The sequence below is a fragment of the Echiichthys vipera genome, assembly GCF_963691815.1.
Source record: "Echiichthys vipera genome assembly, chromosome: 2".
Classification (NCBI taxonomy): domain Eukaryota; kingdom Metazoa; phylum Chordata; class Actinopteri; order Perciformes; family Trachinidae; genus Echiichthys; species Echiichthys vipera.
Window position 1 is genome coordinate 13,094,771 of NC_139827.1, and position 19,254 is coordinate 13,114,024.

Below are 19,254 nucleotides of genomic sequence, written 5' to 3' on the forward strand. Positions count from 1 at the left end.
TTATGTAATATTAATTAAAACGTGCAGCAGCAAAAACAAAATCTCAAAATTAACAGAAATTCCAATTTGTGCACTGTGAGCGCCAATTACAACCTTATAAAAGCAGCAACAAATTGGTCCACACAGGACTCTAAATTACAGTATATAATATACATAGTACCGAAATATAGAACTGAATAGAATAGATCTGCCCCATTGTCGCCCGATCCAGCTATTTGAGTCCTAATCCGCCTGTTATCCTATCACCATTATATTAGCTTGACTTTATTTGACTGCTTTTATGTAATGTTCAAGTTTAACTTTAGTACCTAAAAAGGAAATTTACTTTGAGTTGGGTTTGCGAAAATACACGACAAGTACCAAAAAAATGAATTAATTAAAGCAAGCTTTGACAGGATTAGACATGTGGTGATAATGAAAATATAATCTTTAAGCACAAACCTAGATGAACTCAATGAAAAAGCTATAAACCTCAAGTCACAAGCACGTCTTCATGACTACATTAATGAAATATTTAATGTTCCATAATAACAGTTCAAAAGACTGAATTTAAAAAAAAGTCAGGTCAAAGCCAAAGCCACATGCCAAGGACTTGCACACAGTACACACACAGTACCCCCCCCCACACACACACACACACACACACACACCAACACACATTACAGTGGACTCCTGTTCTTCAGCGGCTGGTTGCGTCCCCTCATGTTACTGACAGCTCCTAATGGCGGTGGGAGACCTTGCGTAATTAGGAGACCGTACGCCTGCCATGACGCCTGTCTTTCAGATGCCAATTCCCCCTGATGTTTTCTTACACACGCGCGCACACACACACACACACACACACACACACACACACACACACACAGACACCATCCCTCCTCCACCTCTTTTTCTCCTCACTGCCCCCTGAATGGCTGCCGTCTGCTCTCCCTGGCGCAGTGCCCCCGGTGGCAGCACGTGCATGGTGTATTCCTGTGTACCGGTACCTGGGGGAGGTAATTATCGAGATGAGCAGCATGAGAGAGGAGGGCCTAGTGTGTTTTAGTGTGTGTCTGTGGTAGGGAGCTATCATGGCTGCGGAGTGTACCTGAATACCCAAACTTCGACACGGCCCATCAGGGGCTCCCCACGCTAAGCAGGAGGAGATTTATGTTTATATATTTTCTTAATTTCTTTCTTTAGTCATTCTCGTCTCTTCCTGACAGTCTTTGCAGTATTGTTCCTTTTCTTTTGTCCCCTTTCCCTCTATTTCTGCATCCTGCTCTGCAGCCCACTCTCTATCTGTTTGGTCTCTCATTCTTAATGTCTCTCATTCCTTTATTTTTAATTTTCTCCTGATAAGAGCCATTAACTGCGCTGTTTCAGACCTCCATCCACAGGGCATTGAGGTTTCTACACTCCGCTCACCAATCAACCTTAATGAATCCCAAACCTCTGCAATGCTCCATATGACACAGGCGAAAAAGTTGCATCGCATCTAAATATCTTTTAATAATTCAACCCTTACGATTGGTATCAAGCGGCTGCACCAAGATTAGGTAATGCCTGAGCCAAGGAGAGAGGGAATAAGAGACTAGTGATTCTTATTTAATGTGCACTCACAGTCAGGGCTGTGGGTTTGTGGTGCTTCACTAGCGAGGAGGGAAGAGATGAGAAGTGAATGAGTGCAATTACATGCATTTCCGGGCCAACATGTTAACAAAGGAAACAAACACTGAGATACCTGAGGAACACGGCAAAGCACGAACAACGTTAATGAGCACATCAAGACACTCTAGGTAGGCTTGTCTCAGTATGACCTATCGCTATGTTATCATTTGTCTCCAGATAGAATAAATATACATGATAAATCCTTGAAAAATTAAGGTCACTAGTGTAACTAATTTTCTTTCCACAGGGGCCGATGATGTGGTGATAATAGAGCAGGTTTGTGGTCTTCGGTCAGTGGCGAGTGGTCCTGAAGGAGAGAGATATAACCTTTGTCTCAGGGACGGCAGATATACGAGCCAGGCGAGCGCCAAGGATTATACACCGAGGTCTTCGACGGGAGATGGAGAGGGGGAGAAAAAAAAATCCTGTGACCGTAGAATAATTTCAGCCTCTCTCCCTCCCTTGAGACCACACGCTGTCTGAGCCAACCACCACCACGAACCCTCCACTTCGCCCCCTCTTCCTGCTTCCACCCCCCTCATCCCCTCACCCCCTCCTTCCCTCCACCTCTCCCGCCATTCCCCTAACTGCCTGCTGATGCCGGATGTCTCTTCTTCTCCTCCTCAATGTAGTGGGGAGAGAGGCGGGGAGGTGGTGGTGGTGGTGGTGGGGTTGTAGGTGGTGGAGGGGAGAGAGACAGAAACTAGAGTCAGGTTCCTCTGCTGCTGCAGCTAAGTGCTGCAGCAAATCATCCCCGCATTAGGAATATGGGCAATTAGCACTGTGGCACATATCTCCAGGCACACGCCCGCAACACATGCACATGCACATGCACATGCACAGAACTATCTCACATCAGCATCCCGATGTAAATAAAACATCTATATGTTCCTACATTTATGTGAAAAGGGTGTGTGGTGTCTTTGTTATATTGTTTTTTACACAATTCAGTGGCAAATAATTGTCACTAGATTTTCAGTCTTCAGTGATATTTTACTACAGCATTCACATCAAACACAACAAAAACTGTAAAACCTCTTTGAATGAGGCAGTTGAAATCACAGAGAGCATGCATACCACTTCTGATAAACATCCCTAAACAATAAATCCATCTGTAGCATTCGGGTGCACAGAGGAGGAAATGCAGAGCGGGAGTTGCCGTTCCACCTTAAGAAAGGTACCTTAAAAGATTATCTCGGTTATTTCACCGCCACTGAGCCGGCACTAATAGTCCAAGGCAGATATTGAAGAGCAGCGCAGGGCCGCAGAGATCTATTAGAAATTCCCATCTACGCGCCTCATACATATTGATTTCTGACACCAAGCAGCAATGAAAGGCCCAGGGGAATAATATATTTAGCAGGGTTTGCAGTGAGGAGGTCACAGAGTGCATAAAGATTAGCTGCACAGACCCCTGACAGGACAATGTGTGAGCCCAAATTGTAGACAGACAGGCACGCACTTATGCACGTAGCCAGACGCACACACACACACACACACACACACACACACACACATATTTATACTGTATATACTCACACGGAAAGCCTTTGTGCATCTTCATGATGTTGAAACACAGCATACTGAGGCTGCTCTCTTTTCAAGTTGTTGCCCCTCACTGGATGAAAAAATAACAAACGTGCTTAGAGTCAAACCTCCACAGCTGGAGATATTCAGTTTTAATGTAACCTTTTATCTATTTGTTAGAAAGAATCCACTGTTAATTGACTCAGCCAATATTCAGCACTGTATTTGGAATGATCTTGTGCTTATCAACACGGGCTTCCAGTGGTGCTTGTTTACCACAGAGTCTGCTGAAATGCATTCAGTGGGGTTAGACAAGGGCAGAGCATACATATACAGGGGGTGGCGGACACGCAAACATTAACACCTGTACAGTCTAATGTCATCCAATGCAATAGATAGACCTACAATGTGAAGCTTTTAAAAGGGATATGATAGGTTATGACAAGTTTTTTTTTTTTTGCTATTTTGAATGTCATATGTACATAACTATGAATTTGTGACAGGTGTAAAGGAACACTTCACCCTCAACATGATCGATTTGTGTAATAATTACTCACCCCCTACTACCTTGAATTCTTAAAGAAAAACATTTTTTTCTCACATGCCTCCACGCTGAACGAAGAATATAAAAACTGCGAAAATTCTTTACTCTTAACCATATTTTAGTGTGGGTAAATATCCCAACAGCAACAACAACCAAAGTATTGCGTCAGTGCTATATTGAGCAAAAACTGTCCTTTTTTTCCACAGTCATCTTTAGTGTGTAGTAATCTCTCATTGCAAAGGAAAAGCGTGTGTGCACATGACTATGCACAGTATGGTTGGTGAAAGTTGAAGTAGGAAGGTGATCTGTAAGCTGTGGTGGATATTTAAGACTGGTTGGGTTGTAAATTTACTGTGTGCCTATGTTTTCACTGCCAAACAAACCTGTGGGTTTGTTTTAAACCTCTATGATTGTGTGACTGCTTGTACCTGTTGCCACCTATAGGTGCTGTGTTCCATGATCTCAGCAACCGATAGAAATGATGGCCAGACATACAAAAATACAACCAAAGCTGTAATATAATGTTATATTCTTTTTTATGTTTATGTTCTGATGGTTCCATTTTTGAGGCGGTGGTGGTGTTGTTTTTGTGTTCTCCCTATTTGTGCCCAACTTCCTTCTTCCTTCAACATTTTGGTCTCTTGGTTCAAGTCCAGTCTTGTTTGAGTGGAGGTGGTGATGGTTGTGTGGTATGGTGTGGGTGACCAGAGTGATTCTGTGATGAGCTTGTCCAGGTAAAAGGGTAATTGCTTCAAAGGGGATCAGACCGCCGAGAGCGAGGCTGCGACCAGTGAGAGGGAGGGCTTGACTCCTACGCGAGAGCACTTAACACAGCCTCCCCATCCATCCATCCTCCACACCCCTCCCCGCTCTCACCAAGCTACTAGCTCCTGCATGCCCAATGCCATTGCCATCACTTCCTCTTCTTTTTTCCAGCCCTGCCCTGCCCTCCTCCTTCCTCCCCTCCTTCAAAGCACCACTCGGCAGCCTCTTCAGAAATTACAATCGCTCAGGGTTTAGGCAATTTGACCAAATGCAGGGCCTGCATGTAAGGATTGGGAAGAGGAGGAGGGGGCGGTAAGGACTGCAGGGTGAGCCTTGGGGGGGATTGGAATGAAATTACCAATTCAATGGCTGAAGCACCGCACGACAGTGGCAAACCGTGGACATAAAATGAGGATTACCCGATTTTAGGAGGGGGCAAAGAGTGCCACAAAGAATCTCAAGTCCTTGAGAGCTAACGCCCACAAGTTTACTTTGACAATTGCCTCAACCAAAATATGTATTTTTGCCTCATTGTTTGGTGAAAAACTTAGAGATTTGTGAGAATAATGTGCTTTTTAGCATCTTATTCATCTTCAAATCATAGTTGATATCCTTGTTGTTGAATTGTTATAGAGAAGTGAGTAGGCAGAGAAAAAAAGTCTTTCTGACTAATGATATTTGCTCATTTCAGGGAGAACTACACAAAAAAAGACAGCTGATTTCATACACTGCCTCCCTATGTTACCAAAGACCTTTCCACAAACATGATGGAAATAACAGGAGAGGGTAAGAGGACTTTGAATTCGAAAGATAAATGCCGATTTTATGCTGTTAAAAAAACACTGGATCCAATTCAAAAGAAACGTTATATACAGAACTATGGGTCATAAATGCCTAGAGGAAAACTCCTCCCCTGTGCCATTTGAAACACTGGAGAAGGTATTCAGCGAGCACTGCCTGCTCTAAGGAAAATACCTGATTTCCCACTCCATCATGGGCTGAATGGTAGGCTTTGGGCTGACAGTCCATTTCAGAGTTTTCTATCTCACTTTGGTAAAGTATGAAAGTAGAAAGGAAAAATATTTGAATCACATATGTGCAGCATCATCTCAGTATACTCTTTTGTGCTGATAATAATCAGCAAATACTCCTTTAATTGGAGGAAAATCACAGATCTTTCACAAAATCTTTACAATCTTTACATTTTCTGTGACATGAATCGGCCTTTGAGGACCCCAGATTTGTCTGAAAGAACCAAGGAAAACCGAAATTCATTTTTGTCACTTGTCAAGGTATAGTATGACAGCCTGATTTGGCCAGCCGTCAGACCTTGATGACAAGCCTCATAGGTTGAGATGACGTGAAAAACAAGCATAAGCTAATCCTAATGCAAACCAGCAGATTTGATGAATCACAATCATTCTTTGCGCAGTGATGAATAGCGATGATGCTAACTACGACCATTCATCAACCCACCATCAGTTATCCTAAGGTGGCTTAATGTTTCATCCACTCAGACCTCAGCGAGAGCGGACAGCCATCCCTCATCCCAGCCGACTGGGAGCTCCACACACATTTCAATCTTGTCTTGTCATCTCCCCCTCAGGCGCAGCCACTCTCCCTCAAAATCATCATTTTTATCAGGCCCAGTAAACCTTGGACCCTGGACAGCATTGAAGATGCAGATTTTTATGGAGTTGAGAAAGATAAAAAGAAAAAGAATCAGTCCAGTTGAGCGTGGCTGGCCTGTTTGTTTATGTGTGTGTGTTTTGTGTGTATTTTTGGTGAAGGCAGTAATGGGAACAAGCCAAGACGGGGCTGAATGGGTAGCTGCAATGACAGGAGGTCTTTTAGCGTGTTGGTTACAGTAAATTATCATTCGAGCTGCGCTGCACGTTTAGCACTTTGCGATTGGGTTCAGCAGAGGCCTCGCCCAGACTGTCCCTGGGGTAAACGTCGGCAGCAGTACAGCGGTGCGATGGGCGGGACCGGGCTGTCAAAATTAGATAATAAAGCACCACGGTGCTGGCGGATAAATGCGTGTGAGAGGGCATCCATCTTGCAAGCGTGTTGCTGAAGAGGATGCTGCTAAATGACAGTGAGATGTGGTGTGTGTGTGTGTGTGTGTGTGTGTGTGTGTGTGTGTGTGTGTGTGTGTGTGTGTGTGTGTGTGTGTGTGTGTGTGTGTGTGTGTGTGTGTGTGTGTGTGTGTGTGTGTGCATGTTAAATGACTGTGAGGAACCAATGGGAAAGCCACTTTTATTTGCAGCTCAGCCCTCTATAAAATCTCATATAAGGAATTATGGTTCAAGTGTTTATGTAGAAAGGATGGAGAACAAGAAAGAGTGAGGAGAAATGTAGAATGGGAGGACCAAAGAGGTGGAAGAGAAGAAAAATAAAGACAAGGGAAGAGTGACATAGAGAGAGAGAGAGAGAGAGACGGAGGAAGGAAATTAAATGTCGGCCGGGCACTTAACCTTTCCCTAATAATGTGTGGCCTGCTGAACCAGCAGAGTCCCTGATGTTTTATCAATACTCCTAATTAATGTGCAGCTGCCATATTTTTGACAGTATTTATACAATATGGCTGAGTAATGCGATCAATAATTTCTGAATTCATATTCTATATCCCTCTCTCTTTAAAATGTGCATGCACTTTACCGTTTCATATTCTTTTGTCATCAAATCCAATGAAAAGACCAAAACCAACACTGAATTGATCTTACAGACAAGTAGTCTGTGTAGCTTCAGTCTTAGATTGTTCACTTACTCTTTTGCTATAGAACTTTAAACCGTAGAAAGGCCATAAATGAGTAGCATCGTTGCACATGTTCCTTCGTGAACACACATAGTCGCACAGTCATTCTCACACACGCAGGCCTGGTGCCTTAAATATTTCACTAAAGCACCAAATGTTTATCAATCCTCAGCTGAAACTTGTGCCCAAGAAATGCACATTTGCTTTTGTTTGAATTACATTAACTCAAAACTATGGTGCCCAGTTGTTTTTAGGAAATGATTTATGCAAATTATTTTTATTAAAGCTTCCTTCAATCAGTGCAACCACAGTATATACAGCGTACTGTCTTTCCGCACAGACAATTATTACTGTCGAAGAACTAGCTTCCACTGTGGACACATACCGTGAGGAAAACGTTGGCGCAAATTGCAAAGTGAAGGGAGAGAGACGAAATAGCGAGAGCGAAGAGACAGGCCAGAGAAAACAACAGAAAGGGTCCAAAGTTTGGGATCTTTCAAGCTGAAACAACAAAAAAAACTCTATACAGTGTGTTATTTTAAAACCAAACTATCTTACCACAACAGCAAAACATCAATACTTCAGTATCTCAGCAGAAAGCATCCAGTCCATGACGCGGACCAGACACAAGGTAAAGTTAATGTTTGCATTAATAGGGACATGTTGCTGACTTTCAATCGACTCCGCCTCACTGCATTGCGGACAGCACATGCTGATGAGTGGCACCCCGCTCACCAATATATATATATATACTATGAGCTATATAGTATATATATATACTTTTGCTTTATTAAAGATCAATATTATATATATATACCATATATATATAATATTGATCTTTAATAAAGCAAAAGTGTTTAGCATCCAATTAGTCAATTAAACAATCAGTAGAATTACTAAAATAATCCATAGTTGCAGCCCTATATATGTCCAAATCGGAGACTTTACTGGTACTACTCTTCAGATTTTTTTTGTATCAAGCCCAGAAAGACACTTTACAAATAGAGATATCTTTCATTTAATCATCTGTCGTTCATTCTCCTTGGTGTACATTGTGCATGCCATTGTGAGCGGCACTGCTGCTTCTTGATTAATGTATTTTTCAGAAAGGTGCTGCTAATGGCTCTTTAATTGCTCCGACTTCCTCTCCAAGCTTCCAGGCTACTGCTGTTCCTTATGCTGCAGGAAATACGAAGTTTATATGGAATTGGGGGGTTGCTCTTCTGTGAAGTGTTAATAACTTGTGAAGAGGATTGTTGGGGACAAAGTACTGAAATCTTTCTTCATGCTGATGATGCTTTTGGTAAAGAGATTGGTGTCTTTTATGCAAGGGCCATATTGTACAGCTTTTGAATTGCCCAACCTGTATTCTGGGGAGGAGCATATTTGTATGCTTTTGTCAAAAGAAGGTTCACAAACTCATATATTTCCACTAAGCAGAGCTCAAAAACAAAACGTACACTTGCATGTATACACACACGCACGCACGCACGCACGCACGCACGCACGCACGCACGCACGCACACACACACACACACACACACACACACACACACACACACACACACACACACACAGTATACACACTGAATTGGTTTTGTGAAAGCCCAGCCTCTAGCCAGTAGGAATCCTGTATCCAAGCCCATGTTTAGAGGGGAATATGCAGCAGGCCCTTTGTTGTGTTTTTCACCGCAAAGTTTATCTTATCTGGAGGTCCACTGCTGTCATAAAGCAGAGAGCAGAGAGAAGCATTGCAGGGCATGGCCATCATCTATCACCAGTAAACAGGCTCGAACTGTGACTACCACCTCCATAGAAGCAAATGCAATAATACCAGATATTATAAATACTTACTGGTATTGAAAGTACTATAAGCCCCACAATCCAGTGTGCATCATGCAGACACACAAAAGGGCCGGCAATAATCAACCAAAAATATAGGAAACATTAACCACCATAGTAAGATATTTGTCACGTAACATGCTAATCCGCAGGTTGTGCAGCATGTAGCAGCATGATTCACCCTCCTCTTCTGGTATTGATTGCCATGTAGAGAGATATTGGAAATCATTTATATTGAGGCTTGTGGTATCAGGTGTATACAACTGGTGCCAACAAGCGTGAGCGGTCAGAAATGTGAGGGGCTCTATCATAATCTGGACAGAACTATTAATACTGTTTAGTATTCCAAGTTGATCAACAGCATTTTATTTACCATCTCTAATGGTGTCTGTTGCATTTATTCTCACTATTTAGGCAGGTTTCGACAGTAACAACTGCAAGGTTGGTGGCCATTGGCCACCGTTTTGAGAAATTGGCGACCTATTCTTGTCCTTTGGCCGCCATCAGTGGCAACCACTTTTTGACATATAAAAGATGAAAGTGACAGCAGACAGCAAAACATGCACCTCAAAATAAATATATTTGTAATATTTGTTGCATAGTGATATTTAAATAAAGCTTTTCCAGACAAAGCCAGACAACTGCACATGCATCGGTGCGTATACTCGCATATGTATAAGCATGTGCTTTTAGAGAAAATTAAGTTGTTTGACTGTGGGGTGCAAAATGTGACCAAACCATCAACATCACAAACAAATGTGTAAATTGACTCAACGGACAAAGAACCGGATAAACCTGAAGGAAAAAAGGAAATTTGTAAATTTGGAGGCTTTTATGTCACATTTCATTATTAAGATAACTTAACTGTATAGTATTCAGTTTCGAGAACCAAAAGCTGAGCTCTGTTAAAGTTACTATCTTTTCCCTTTTCCATTCTAATTATAAACTCAAAAGATCTGAAAATGAATGTGAATGTGTGTCAGAATGAAAGAGGAGTGTATGTTAATGTACATAACCTAAAATGTTACGTGTCCGCCTATTCATGCATAAATTTGTCTTTAAATGGAAACCAGAGGTCCAGGTGGGCTCTCAACAGTTCTCCATTAGTGACCTTAGAAAGACAAGTCAGTTGTCGTCGTGGGTGTAGGAGAGTCAAACTCATGCCCCCTTTCCACTGCATGGTATGTCTTGACTCAACTCCCTCTTTCTTGTTTTTTTCATAGCCAAGTACCTTCAAAAAAAGTTATGGATAATTATGGATTTTTTTGTACCACCCCAGTCAAGGTTCCAAACAAGCTGAGCCCAAACTAGAATGTGGAGTTAAAACACTGCAGTCCACTCACTGGTCAGAGAGAATCGTCACTAGCGTGAAATGGGGCATCTACACAAACTCAAAATGTTTAAATAGCCAAGCTACAGTCAAAATGCAATTAGCTTACAATCTTGCCTAAACTGAGGTGGTACTATCCGCAGTGGAAATCAAAAAGAGAAAAGTGCGTTCAGTCAAGCAGAGACGTCTTCTGGTGAGGTCCTGGTCCCACTATCGCCCATTAATTCCTGATAAAGGACACCTCGTCGGGCATTAACCCTTACCTAAAGAAAAGACCATATTCGGGTTACTGCTGTGCATGTAAACACACTGAGTGTGGAGGGCACTGCTGTGTGATCTCAACCGGGCACCTTTGTAAGAAGCGACAGTGAAGAGGAGAGATCCCACTGTGCAACTGAGTGTACTGCTTTGATACGCAGACCTGGTCACCTTGTTTCAAGGTTTGATCATGCTCCTCTAAATAATGTGATTCCAATGTGTGTACATCAAACACTCAAACATAACTGGATTGCTTAGAGCAGATATATTGTGACAAAGTCTAGAAAGTGTAGCTGTAAAATGCAGATGAAGTTCCCAGTAAATGGAAAAATGACAGGATTAACTCGACCGCTCCGCCAACATACAGCTGGTCGAAAAAAAATTTTTTCTCCCGGTTGACCTTTGTCAAAATCACAAAAACTTCGAAAACGGTGGGGAAATGGCCGTCACAGTATTACGACAGCACCCACTTCTGTCGTAATACTGGTAGTAATGGTCTTATTGGTAGTAATGTTACTTGCCATGGAAAAGTCCTCCCTCGGTTTAAAGGTAACACTCCTGTTTGTTTTTTTCCATGTTGTTTCGGCGCCGTTGCTTCCTGATCTATTCTATTTTGTGGTCAAAAACCACTGTTGTGAAGTGGGGAGGGCGCGTAACTTGATCATATTCGAGGAACGCTGTTTGCATGCACAAATAGTAGGGTTACTTAAGGAGTTATCTAGGTCTGTTAATCCGGATATGAAAACTCTGATTATACCAGGGGTGTTTACACAGAGTTTGAGAAACCAAAGTAATGCCTTAACCCGAATATAATTGGGTTTTTAAACTGAATGTAAATGCACTGAGTAATTGGTGTGTTTCCAATTTAATGAAGATTGGCATGAAATTGTTACTTTTTCAGTAACAGATGACCGTCCCCAACTATGAATCTGGGCAACAGATTTAAAAAAAAAAATTGTTTGAACAAATTAAACACTAATCCTGAACTAACATTATTGTACATTTAACATTGTTCTATTCATTCACTTTGGTCTATAAGTGACAAGCAACAGACCCCTAACTCAAATCTGTTATTGTATGGCATTTTGGCAAGTTTGCTGTCTTAACTTTATCTGGAATTTTTCCCTGGAGTGTGAATATAAAATACTTCCACACATTACTCATCAGATGGCTTGATTTAATCATTTTGGAAAAGAAATCTGAATGGTAGTTTGAATTTTGAGTAAAACGTGACGATTCTATATGAATGCTGATAGTGATGAGTTGCTGGAGTCATGAACTACCTTTGTCAAAGAAAGCTTCTTTATAGGCTAACCATAACATTGATTAAAAAGATGATACATCAAAAGCCAAAATAACAAAAAACACTGCAGCATTCATTTAAATGAGGCCACTCAGTGGCACAGCAGGGCTCCTAACTCAGAGGGCTTTTACAAAGAAACACAGGATCCAGCACCAATCAATAATGTGCAAGCCCACCGTCCAGGTAAATTACCTTGTAAACGTCATAATAGCACTATTTAACACTATCTAACATGATTAACAAGAGGGGGGGTAAAATGATTCTCGCTGTAATAACTTTCCAGAGTTGTACTATCCGTCCTTAGTGTTTTAAACCACTGTGTACCACTTTGATGAATAAGTCGAACTGAACTTCCTGGATGTTTTTTATCATCTCTCCTTTAGTAACACGCCCATACCACTGTGGAATTAAAGAGCTTTTCCACTGCACAGTATGACTAGACTCAACTCGCTTTTTTGGTTTTCCCTGAGCAAAAGTTGTGGATAGTACTTGGTACCTGTTACTTTTTTTAGTACTACTCCAGTCGAGGATCCAAGTGAGCTGAGCTGATATTGATGCCTACGCAAGAGAAGAGGGAGAAAAGTGTTTCAAAAGTGTTAAGTTACCGCTGGTGAGCACTCAACATTTCCTGATTTAGCTGCGTAATAAAAGCTTTTAAATAACAAAGCAATGGGGGACTGTTATTGTGAAGATTTTATAGGAAATTAAATGTGCATATCCGTTGTTTTACTGATGCTCAAGCTCACCGGCTTCTACAATAGCAACAGCAAGCATTGCGACGTACGAACAGTAATGTCTGTAGTAATATCCTAGATTGTTGTCAATTCAGGCAGCCTACATTTATAAAAGGAAAAATAAGGTTATTGTCTAGTGGCAGACCTCTGTGCCAAACACCACTACCTTTCGCCAGACAACAGCGGCACTTAGCTCAAGACAACCGGTGATAAGATCAGGAACACTGGAGGAAAAACACAACACCACTGACAATAGAAAAGCAACATCCCTAACGCAAGATTCACTCTAAGTGGTATCTGTTACATGAGAAATACTTAAGATGTTTAAAAAATACAAAAACGGCCAAAATACACAGAGTTACCATAAAGCTGTAGCCCTAAAAAGCCACGCCATCGAAGACACACTTGCAAATGGGTGGCTGCAGCAGTGGAAAAGCACCTCCCTTCCATGCTGCGCTAGCAAGCCGAGTTGGTACCATGCAGTGGAAAAACGCCATTAGTTTGACAACACAATAATAACAAGTAGACACTATTAGTACAATCCCCTTGAGTAGCACAGAACTGGCAAAATAGGTCCACATTGTGAGGGGAGACACATTCTACTCAAATAAGTGAGTTTAGACATCAATCTTACCATCACATCACAAAATACTTTGGTTTGACAAAATAATGGCACCAAGTTGTAGATCAAATTATTTCCTCATGCATTGAGGAATGTTATATAAGTAACCTCTAACCACTGTATTTGTTATTTATGCATGATTTAAAAGGTATTTTGAGATATTTGTTCTAATAATATGTTTTCAAACTGTCTTAAATGTGTGTATAGAAAAGACTGGAAAACATTAACAACAAACTAGTACTTTATGTGCAACCACAACCCTGTAAAATAAGGGGAACGGGCAACAAATCCTCTATTTTTCAGTGGCCACAATGCCGGTGGTCGTTCATTTCTCCATTTCCATCTTTTTTTTTGTAACAAGGAAGGTTCGGGTGGGCATATCGTTAATAACGGAATAGTGATTCATCATTTAATTATGATTTGACAAATGCTCGCGCCTTCCCCATTCTCGGCATCCTCCTCCCTTTCAATTCTCCGCTCTGCCAAACTGTCACGCACTCCCCCCGTGGGATTAATTCGAGCTGTCTGTCTTTGTGAGGCTGCCGGCGCTCTCGGGGCGGCGGGTGCACGACACTGTCAATGAACAGAGAGCCTGACACTTCCAGGGAGCCGCACACAGACGCACGCTCCCCGCTCCCCTTGTTATTGTTTTCACCTTAACCCCTTCCTGCTTGCTTCCTTGCCTGCCTGTATGTGTGTACACCTTCCTCCCCTCCCATCTCCTCTCCTCTCTCCTTCCACTGCTTTCTCCCCTGGCTTTCTTTACCCGTCTCCCTCTTTTTTTCCGTCTATCTTCTCTTTCCTGTCTATCGCTCCCCAATCCTCCCTCCCTCCTTCACAACCACCCTCCCTCTCTCTTTCTCTCTCAACCCCTACGGAGAGAGGGACAGCAGCATCAGGAGGAAATATCACACAAAGGAAACGGTGGTTGTAGTTCCAATGGAAAGGAAGTGTGAACAGAATGAGGAAAAGTCATGTCAATCAATTAAAAATATTTATCTACATGAATATAAAAGTTCAGATTGATTATATACATTGTAAATATTGGTAACTGGCCACAACATCCACAGGATGGAAACTAAAAACATTTTTAAATCACGTCTAGGCAAGCCATGGCAAGTGATGCTAATGGGTGGCCATTAAAACAAGGCATGTTTGAGTTGAACTGGAGCGCCTGTGTAGCCAAATCCAGCAGGCCTTAGCCCCAGCTGGAGAGATAAGGTTTAATACCAGGCACAGGGCCCAGCCTTATCTCCCCTACTGATAGAGAGAGCACAGAGGAGGGAGGGGAGGGCATGCGAGGAGAGAAAACAAGAGGGACAAAAACAAGTGTCTTGCAGGGACCCTGGATGGCTGCGTGAGTGCGTCCTCCCGCCGTTGGCATAGAAACTAATCCACGTTCACATTTAGCACCTGACTCTTTTTTTCTACCTCTCTCTGTGACCATGGTGCAGTGGGAGTTGGGGGAGGAGAGGGTATCCGTGAGCTTTCTCCCTCTCATAATGAGGCCTGTAGGAGGGAGGGAAGAGGAGGGGAGCGGGATGGAGGGGAGGGGAGGGGAGGGGAGGGGAGGGGGTGGTAGAACAGTGACGGAGGGGAGGGTGAGCCAGCTGGCTGACTGGCTGGCTGGTTGGCTGACACCCTTGGCCTGGAAGATCCAGCTGTGTCTCTGTAGGACACAAATGTGCTCACACACACCTAGATGCTGCTCTCCATCCTTTTGTTACGCACACCTGGAGGACTCCAGACAGTATTGGAGACAGTATTGATTGACCAGGCTAAACACACATAAACTAGCTGCTGGGAATCATGAATGTTTGATTTTCCCCAGCGGTTTGTAAATCCTGTCTTGTCTCACATTCATTACAACACACAGCGGACGCTGTTGTCTAAGCACTCCATACACTTCTCCTCTCAAGCTCACAAAGAAACTAGTTATTGTAAATACCAAAGTCAAGGTAATGGTTAAAGTGTTCATTATACATGTTTGATTATAATCTGATGCTGTGCCATAAAGAAACCATGGACAAACTTGTTGTGTTTTGTATGTTAAATGTATTTCATGTTGATTAAAATTAAATAGCAGCTTGTTACAACCTATTTTAGTTGTGGTGTTTGTTGGAACATGAAAGCTGTAAACATCTGTTAGCCAAGTAAACTAGTAATGCCACTATTTCTTTCAAAGACACCGCTTGGCACCTTGCTCAATTCTTCATCTTGGTGGCTCAGGCAAAGAATGAAGAAACATCCAAAGACTATTTGCATCAGAAACTGAGATACCATGTTTTTTATTCAACAAATACTCCTTACTTGTCAAGACCTGTTGCCTTGACTAGATCTGGGTATCATTTGAAAAATGACATTACCAGTACCAGTACCCTTAAAGATATAATCCGTAAGATTTCCATCTAGTTAATTGTCTGTTAAGTTACTATCTATCAAAGAATGAGTTAAAACAATGGTGACTTATCACATGAGCCACTAATGAAAGCACTTGTACCTGCCTCTTTGCAGAGTATTCCAATCTGTGTGTCTGTGGAGACATTCCCTTCCTATATTCAAATATGCCACCATGTTAGTAACGCTGACAGCGGTTAGTGTGTGTGTGTGTGGATTTAAGACGGTAACATATAGGGGGCGGATCAGAAGTAGAGAGGTGAATGTGTTTCAATAAAATTTACAAAACAGCAACAAAAAAAGTCAACACACAGCGACCGCAAACATGACAAGATGGAGGGCTCTGAAACTACAGGCTCACCTACAATTACATCTAACCGCCAAAGAGGCCGCTAGAAACAAGGTATCTCAAATCTTAGGGATTATGACTTTAAGCCTTATTTCATTTCCACTGGGGAGTCTGCTTCAGTTCAGTTCAGTGTGTTACCAAATTAGAATATATATTTTCGCATTTCCATTGCCAAAAGTGTTGGATGGTACCACAAGAACCATTCCAATCCAAAAGCCAAAGCCAAAATGAAGCTCAAAGTGGGCGGCTCCGGCCATCACCATCTTGGCAGTGCCTTACTTACTTACGACTAATACAAAAATAGGCAAAGAGTTAGAGCGTGAATGGAGCTGAGGCGGTCCGAATGATGTCTACATTATATGCTCGCCACCTGATGACACCCACCTGTCACTCAAAGAGGCCATGCCCTTAATTATGCAGAACTTTAAAACTAAATATAATTAAACAGGTGAGTTATAAAAAAAAAAACCTTTGCAGTTGTCATGAATAGTGGAATAAGCTATAGAGACCAAAAAACATGTTTATTTCTGCTGTAATGGGTGTTTTTGTTTGCAGATAAAGGAGGCATTGTAAGGTACCAAAAACAGATTTTTGTAATTCTAAACATAGTTGTTTATCAATTCCTAGAACACCTGTAACCACACAGATATTTCTGACCCAAACTTATCAAAAATGGTTTAAAAATGCATTTTCTAAATCAATTATTGTAACTGAACTGTCATTGAATTTCCATGTTTTGAGGTGAACTTGTTAAATTGCAATATGGCACAAAGACGCCAACAACAGAACGAGACACTCACTCATAAACAGAGATCAGTTTCATCGTGTTTATACAATTGAAAACGTACAGTCATAAACACACCGCCACAGCCTGATGGGCTTAGAAAGGTGGGTTTTTCTTCTGCCCTTGACGTGGGTTGCACGATCACGTCACTCCATTTTTTTGTTCCCCCAATGCTGCAGCTCCCCCCTCTCAGTCTCTCCCCGTGACATCAGTCAATGAGCTGGAAGAAGGAAGAGACGAGAAGAGGCTGTTGGAGCGCCATCTCGCTTCTACCCCATCTCTCTTTTGATTTGTGTGTCTCTTAAGGTTTTTGGAGGATGCCATATGAGAGCAGTGTGAGATGCTTTCCCGTGGCTGTCCTTCAACTCCCCACTTACCTTTCAGAAGAGCTCTCTGCTTCTGCGCTGCCCATGTCACAGCCATTGTCCCTAATTAGGGATTCAGGACCCAGGCCCATTCAATTAATGTGCAGCCACAATGCACCACAGATTCACCCCACTCTTCACCCTTTAACCCCCTCCCCCGTAGAACCTAAAAAAAAGCTTTCTGCAGCAGTAGCAGCAGTATAGGGAGGCAAGGGTAAAGAAAAAAAAAAAGGACATTATTGTTTCGGGAAATTCAAAGGTCCAAACTAGAGTTAATTTGACAAAAAGCTGCCGTTACAAGATGGTAAATCTGAATTAAAAAAAAAAAAACGACCGCTCATGTCATGACTGACTGTAAAAGGGTTACACGTAACAGTACAAATATTCTTCTCTACCTGAACTGCAGGAGCATAATGACTTTTTTGCATTTCTCACAGTGCATGATTATGACTTAATGAAGAGGTCTCATGTATGCAGTTATACTGCATTTGCATAAGGGCAACTGAAGCCATGACACATTGGTAAGGCAGAAGCTTAGAGACAAATGGGCTCATATCCATTATGTCACCAGTTTAAGTACCTGGTCTGGTTGGGAAAATCTGGCAATGACAATGAGAAAGTATCTGCAAATACAGCACCGGCATTTCGCCTTCCAGCAAGGCACTTAACCACCAGCTGAGCTGATGGAGCAGCTCAGTGGCCAACAGACTGTGCTGGCTCACTTTGGCCAGCTTTTACATTACAGAGACAAATAAAACTTTCAAAAGGTATAATCAATGAACAGTGAAACAATGTACTACTTCAGACAAAGGTTTTTTTTTAAGGTGGATATCACAAGGTCCAATGATGTTTTAAGCTATGAAGTTGATCTTACCCTGTCCCTCTATATATTTTCAATCATTTTGTGAAACTACAAATTTAGAATTGGAGCCACATATGACATGACATTTATACTTAAACCCTCAATATTGATAAGTAAAAGCTCCACAAAGTACTCTTTAACAAGGGCCCTATTGTATTTGTACAAGTTCAACAACAACTGCAAAGCAATAGGTCTTGGGTACATGGACAGTGTAGGTGTCTCCAAGAATGGGGCCCCCAACGGGTCACGGTGTGGATTTTTTTATTTTTGCATTCCCCTGCATCAACTTTTCCACTCCCTCACACTATTTTTTGTATTTCCCCTGATCATTTGTAACAGTAAGTGTGTTGGTCCAGTCCAGTTCTAATACACTCCCGGTTTAGGGGCAAGTTCTGCAAATATTAGAAAGAGAGAAGACGTGGCACTTAACATTATGCATGTATTGGTCATTACTCCTCAAACAGCTGGACTCCAACAGTAAACAGCCACTGTGAGCACGGCTGCAGCTACTCTGCCTGGCTGTTGTGGTTGCGGCTGTGGCTGTGGAGACAGTTATTGCTCGGACTGCAGCTGCATTAGTGGTTAAATCTACGCTAGATATCTTTGGTAGCTGTACTATAACTACTTTTTATGGCTCCGATTAACATTAGCAAAGAAAGCATTGTTAAGCCACGCAGGATCTGAGCCTGCGGTGCTTACATCACATATGGCAGATGTAGTACCAATGCACCAGGAGTTGAGCAATATAATAGCTTCAAACACTCAGCCAGCACAATTATGTCAATTCGCTTCACACATACTGTACAACCACTGCATGTACTTGTACATGTCTACAGCCAAGGTCACAGGGACAGCGATGGCTTTAGCTATATATGGCTATAGTCATAATCACATCTTAAGCCTGCCTCAGTCAGCAACAGCAGCCGCTGTGACAGAGAGCAAAGTTAAAGTTACAATCTTGAGACTCTCTATTTAGTTTTCTTTGGCAGCACGTATGGCAATAAGCAAGGAACGATCTACAGGGACAGGGACAGAGCTTGGCTCCTCTAAATAAGACATGAACTTACCTATGCATTCCTGGTTTTCTGTATCTTCACTATCATGTATAATCTGTAAAATTAGGCTATTATTTTTTTAGGGGTGGGAATCTCTAGGCACCTCACG